The following is a 6000-nucleotide window of genomic DNA, read 5'->3' as shown; positions in this document are numbered from 1 at the left end:
GTTACCTTAGAAGATTTGATGAGCTCTTCATTAATTCTCAAGCGATGCAGTGTGCTTAGTGGACACAAATTAAGTGCGGAACCATTATCGATAAGCACATGTGATACCTCTTTGCCATTAGCATTTGACGGCAATATATAGAGCCTTATTATGGGAACGCCTGTCGATTGGGAAATCTTCATCGGAGAAGGCAATTTGATCTTTCAGAAGAATAGTGCCAACAAAGTCTTCCAGTTGTACTTCATTAATTGTCTCCGGGACGGTCACTCATTGAGAAGCTTCATAAGCACCATTTTGTGGCTTTTTGAAGTCTTGAAGAGATCCAATAGAGAAATCTGTGCCGACATCTTTCTTAGCTGTTCAATCACCTCAAATTCGCTCGTCTTCATGATTAAAAGCAATTGTTTGACATCTTCTTCAGTTACTCCTTTCTTTTCATGCTCATCTTCTTTCGGGACATAACATCTCCCCGATCGGGTTATGGCATCAACTTCTTTAGGAGAGTAATCCCAAGGTACACACCTAGTATCAAATTCATCTTTTGGAGGGAGAGTGATGATCACAGGCTGTGTTTCTTCTTCTTCAATCTTTAGTTGATCAATGGGAAGTTGGATAGTGATTGGTTCGACAGGACCTTCTTCCTCCTTATATTTATCTACCTCATCAAGCTTGATCAGAAATGGTGTAATCATTGATACCATATTTCTATTGGCTTCGTCAGCATCCATTCCACCCCAGCCATAAGGTGTGATTATTTCATTCTTGAATGCCCATGGAGGGGGTGTATATTTGACTCAGTAATTATACCGGCCACTATCTTGACCCAGGAAATCAACAACTTCTCCTTGTCTTTGTGCTTTGCGGACAAATCGCCTATCACCTCGGCATGTCTTTTTCTTCTTTTTCTCTTGTCGATCTTCATTCTCTTCGAGATTTAGTTGGCTGATCGGGATCTCGTCCATGCCACCCCATCCATTAGGTACAATGTCTTTATTTTTAAATGCCCATGGTGGTGGAGTATATTTGACACGGTAATTGTATCTATCACTGTCTTGACCGAGTAAGTCTACGGTTTCGCCTTCCTTGGATGATTTCTGGGTGAAACGCCTTTCACCCTGTCGGACTTTTTCTTTCTCCTTTTCATCCTCATCTATTTCATCTTGGAGCATTTCTTTCTTAGACGAAGCTTTCTCCTCAGGACCAATTTCATCATCCATACCACCCTAGCCATAGACACAATTACTTCATTTTTGAATGCCCATGGCGGTGGGGTATATTTCACTTGGCAGTTATATCTTTTGGAGTCTTCTCCTAAGTTGTCTATAATCTCGCCTTTTAGGAGTGCTTCTTGACGAAAGCGGACATCTTCTAATCGAGAATCTTTAATCTTGACTTCATATTCATCTTCATCGTCAGACTTGATCATTGTTTTTTCATCTTTGATCATGTTTACTATATTGTGCTCAGGAAGAGAATTCTGATGTACATTTGGCTCGGGCTCTTGGAAGTTCAATATCTTCTTGTCAATGAGTTGTTGAACCTTGTACTTTAGAGTGGGACAATTATCTACATCATGTCCCCTTTCTCCCATGTGATAGGTGCAGGTTTTTGATTCATTGTACCAAGAAAATCTTGCGGGATTGTCCCTTGACACTTTTTTGGCCACCAAATGCCTTTCTAGAAGCATTGGTAATAGTTTCGACAGAGGTCGGGGCAATGGTGTGTATTGCTTCATGGGCCTTTTCTTTGGCTCGAACTGCCTCGGGTTTTTCCAATCGATATTTGATTGCTTTGGAAATGATGCTTGATGAGTATTTGGGCTAGACACCACAGCCACTTCTCGGATGGGTTCTTTGTCTTTTCTCCCGGGGTAAGGCCTCCGTGTTGCTGTTTCTTGAGCCTTCTTCTCTTTCAATCCCCATTCAATTCTCTCACCTACTTTTACCAACATAGTGGATGTTTGACAGCCTGATACATGAAGCTTATCATAATACTCCATTGGCAATGATTTTAGAAAGAGTTCAATGAGCTCATCTTCACTTATAGCAGGCTTTACTTGTGAGGCAACAGCTTTCCATCTCTGAGCATAGACTCTAAACCCTTCATTCTTCCGTTTCTCGATTCTGACGAGATCTTCTCTAGTTGGGAGTACTTTAACATTAAACTTGTACTGGCGAAGAAATTCTTCCGCCAAATGGTTTTATTCAGCGAAGTCTTCTATGTTGAGGGCCGTGTACTATGCGAGGGCCGCTCCTCTCAAACTGTCTTGAAATGTGCTAATAAGAAGTGACGTGTTATTTGAATATCTCGCCATCTTACGGAGATAATACTTCAAATGGATTTTGGGACAACCAATGCCATCATACTTGCTCGCAAACTCTGGTTTTTTTTATAATTTTCTGGAACAACCACCTTCGCATACAGTGAGAACTTGTCGAACCTTTGAAGTTCATAACCTTGACTTGCTAGGCACTCTTCAATTTTGGCCAATCTCTTGGCCTCTTCTTCATCCTTTGTTTTAGATGTCTTCTTAGTTGGATCGTTTTCTTCCAAATTTACCACCTCAGGTGTAGTTTTTGGAGGATTTTCTTGAACCGGTTCTTTGTTTTTGATTGGTTCTTCAATTGGTGTTTCAGTAGTATTTGAAGTTCATGCATTTGGAGTAGTAGGATACTGTCCTCGGGATGTGAGAATAAGAGCCTTTATTTCTGCCATCATTGCAGCCATTTGAGTCATTTGATTCTCGACTTTAGCTAGTCGAGCATGGGTTTCTTCTTCCGCCATTCTAACTTGTAAGCGTGTTCGAGGTCTTTTGCTTTCTGTTGCTAGAAAACCTGATCTGTAAAAAGACCCGATATTAACACAGTAAAATGATCACGAAACCCTACATTCTTTTAATTGTATGGTTTCGTGAGATTGCCGAGGATAAGAATTTTTATACAAGCCTTAACCTTGTATAAAATTCTTCATCAATGTCTTTCTCAAGCAATCATACAATTCAAAGAATTGTAATCCATGGTAATTCCTTTATGTTTTGAAATCATGTTCTGGAATTATCTATACATGTTTAGAAAGTGATCAACCCATCATTGCATATAAAATTTGAAATTGTTTAACATTGTGATTTTAAACTCAAATGGGAATCTAAATCATCCAATCCTAGGCTTCTTGCTAGCTAAGGTAGCTTCCGCCTTTTGGTATTCCTCTTATTCCTTGGTTCGAGATTCCCATTCTTCGACATCGATCACGACCTCTTCAGGGACGTAGGGTTCCACTCCAAGCATGCTTGGAACAATGTATTCTGGGACATATTCATCTACAGGATCCGGTATAATGCTCAATGGGATATATGGCTTGACATCAATTGGACGCTTTTCTTCTATCCATTTGATGTATTCTTTGGAGGCCATGCAAATCTTCATATCTTCTTTCAAGCTTTTTGGCCACTCGATTATTTGTTCGAGTGGGTTATCCAAAGATAGGATGATCTTGTCAATTTTAGCTTGAAGGCTATTCTTCTCCTCTTCGGGTATAGTTCCACTTGGGATGTTAAAGGTGAATTCTTCGGGATTCCATGCCGGTGGAACTTGCTGAAGTATTTCGAATTATCTAATAACCCTTAGAGGGTAATAAGTTGTTCATCCACTCAAACCAAGCAATGGTACCGCATTCCTCTCTCGGCTTGTAATCTTCGCCTTGTCAATCTTTGGCCAATTGATCCGTCATTGGATTTGATCAGGAGTTAGGACTCTAATGAAATTGGCCCAATCTAAGAACAATTGTTTGGGTAATTTGCTTTGGAGACGAATATATCGTTTAATTGGATTTATCACTGAATAAATTTTGCGAATGTTCATGAAACGACACCATGGTCGAATGTGTGAGATGAACCATAATGACAAAAGACCAGTAGAAGCTTAAAAGATCCCCCTCCCACGATTTTGGTATATGTTTAAGGAAATGATAGTTTGGGCAAGAAGCATATTAGAAAAGTCCCACTTAAGATATGCTTGTCTCACGATCACAGTGACTAAAGGGTCTAATCCCGTTTTAGACACGGGGAATAGAATAAAGCTGAAGAAAGTTAGAATGAATACCCGGGCCGAAGTGTTTGCCATTTCCCTAGGAAGTTTTGAAAAGTTGGCTACTAGGAAGGATAATGGAAATCTACCCATGTTTGATTTGATTAGCTTTTCGATTTTGGAAGTTTTGGGGTTAAGGAATTCAGCTAGAAAGCTCACAGGATTAAGTCCAACGGGTAGCTCTACGACCGTAGGCTTAAAATTAATTTCAATGACGGCTTGATATTCTTCTAATGTTGGTACCAATTCATGTTCTCCAAGTTGGAATGTGGCGGTGGAAACCTCCCAAAAATGTGCCAAAGCTTGGACTAAGCTGACTTGATGTCCTACATGCATGAGCTCGAGAAGGTGTCCAAGCCTTTCTTGGATATAAGTTTGGCTGTCCTTGGACATGCCTTTCCACCAAGCAACAAGCTCTTTTCGAGGAATGGGAATTACTTGGATGTCTAGTTTTCCCATTGAGCCTAATTATGCAAAAAGATTTGTTATTAATCACCATGGATTACGAATCAATTTTAATGCCTCCATTTCAATCATATGTCCTTTTGAAGAAAGGCGGAGGTAAAATACACTTGCATGTCTAGAAAGTAATGCAAATGTCACTTTAAGTCCGTTTAGACCTTAAAAGAGCATATACTTGAAATCATGAACAAATTCAATGTGTGATGTAAATGCCCATTCTGTCATACTCTATTTAGATCATAAAGTCCTAAACTATGGTTTACAACTTCGAATACATTGAAATGAACGAATAAGCACTTGAATTACATGGAAAATCCGCCATGGACCTATACATTTCATCTAAAAATGAAAGAATAGTCAAATGGAGTATGACGCCATAATCATGTATTCTAATATGAAAGGGCATTTAGACCAAGCATTGAATGATATTTAGGCATTTTTTTTTTAAAATGGGCCAACTAACTTGCATAATTGTAAAAGAATGGAATGGAACGATACTTGCTTACCAGAACGTTTTTGTTTGGTTTTAGGTATACCAACCACAAAGAAGTGAATGCAACTAGTGACGTTTTGATGCCTAAAAGGGTAGGATATGCTAAAGGTTCAAGGTTACCACCTTAATGGACAAGAGATTCCATTCCAATAGGCAATCGACCCAAAGTAATGGAATATTATTCCACCTCGGTGATCGATATTGCATTTAAACGATCCCATGAGCAATCGGCTCATAGTTTCGCTTAAACACATACCTCCTAAGGGAAATCCTAAATGTAGCCGAGGTTGGGCCACAGGTGGTGTGTGCTAATAGTGTAGTGCTAAAGCAATTTAAAGACATGCATAGCAATTAATAACCAAACAGCACTTCTAAAATTCATTCAAACCACATTCAATCCCAACACCATCCTGCAAAACAAGGGTTAGCAAAGACCGCACCCCTTATATTACTCGCCTGCAAAACCATTTAACACTATCATTAGCGGGACATACCTGGGATCCTTGCAAGCACAAAACACAAGCGTATCGTTCTATCTAGGCATAAGTCCACTTAGAAAAGGTACTTCCCCAGCGGAGTCGCTAAGCCTGTCGCGCTACGCTTTTTTTGGGTTCTTTCGGGGTTTGCGCGCTAAGGAGGTATTTCCGTGCAAGGGTCTCTCCCAGACCATACCTCACGTGACAGTGGATGGTAATTTTCCTATTTGATCTAAATTTTTGATTTTGGAGTCGTCACTAGTCATTATTGGTAGGTTGATTAGAAATCTAATCGGGTTATTGGAGAAATACCACGATTCTACGAATAAGAGATTCTGAGTACGGGGACTTGGTTACGCTAATGATCCCAAATTGAGATCCCTAACGCCCTTTCGGTACCTAAGAACGATACGATGTCTAACGTGTCATGCAAGTTTCCGAGGCTTACCCACTAATTCTATCCATTCTAATTGCGGGGAAAATCAAT

The sequence above is a fragment of the Syzygium oleosum genome, unplaced genomic scaffold (genome assembly GCF_021117445.2).
Source record: "Syzygium oleosum isolate NSW1041296 unplaced genomic scaffold, Sole_v2.1 Sole_v2.07, whole genome shotgun sequence".
Lineage (NCBI taxonomy): Eukaryota > Viridiplantae > Streptophyta > Magnoliopsida > Myrtales > Myrtaceae > Syzygium > Syzygium oleosum.
The sequence above is the reverse complement of the archived record's forward strand: the minus strand, read 5'-3'. Positions refer to the sequence as shown.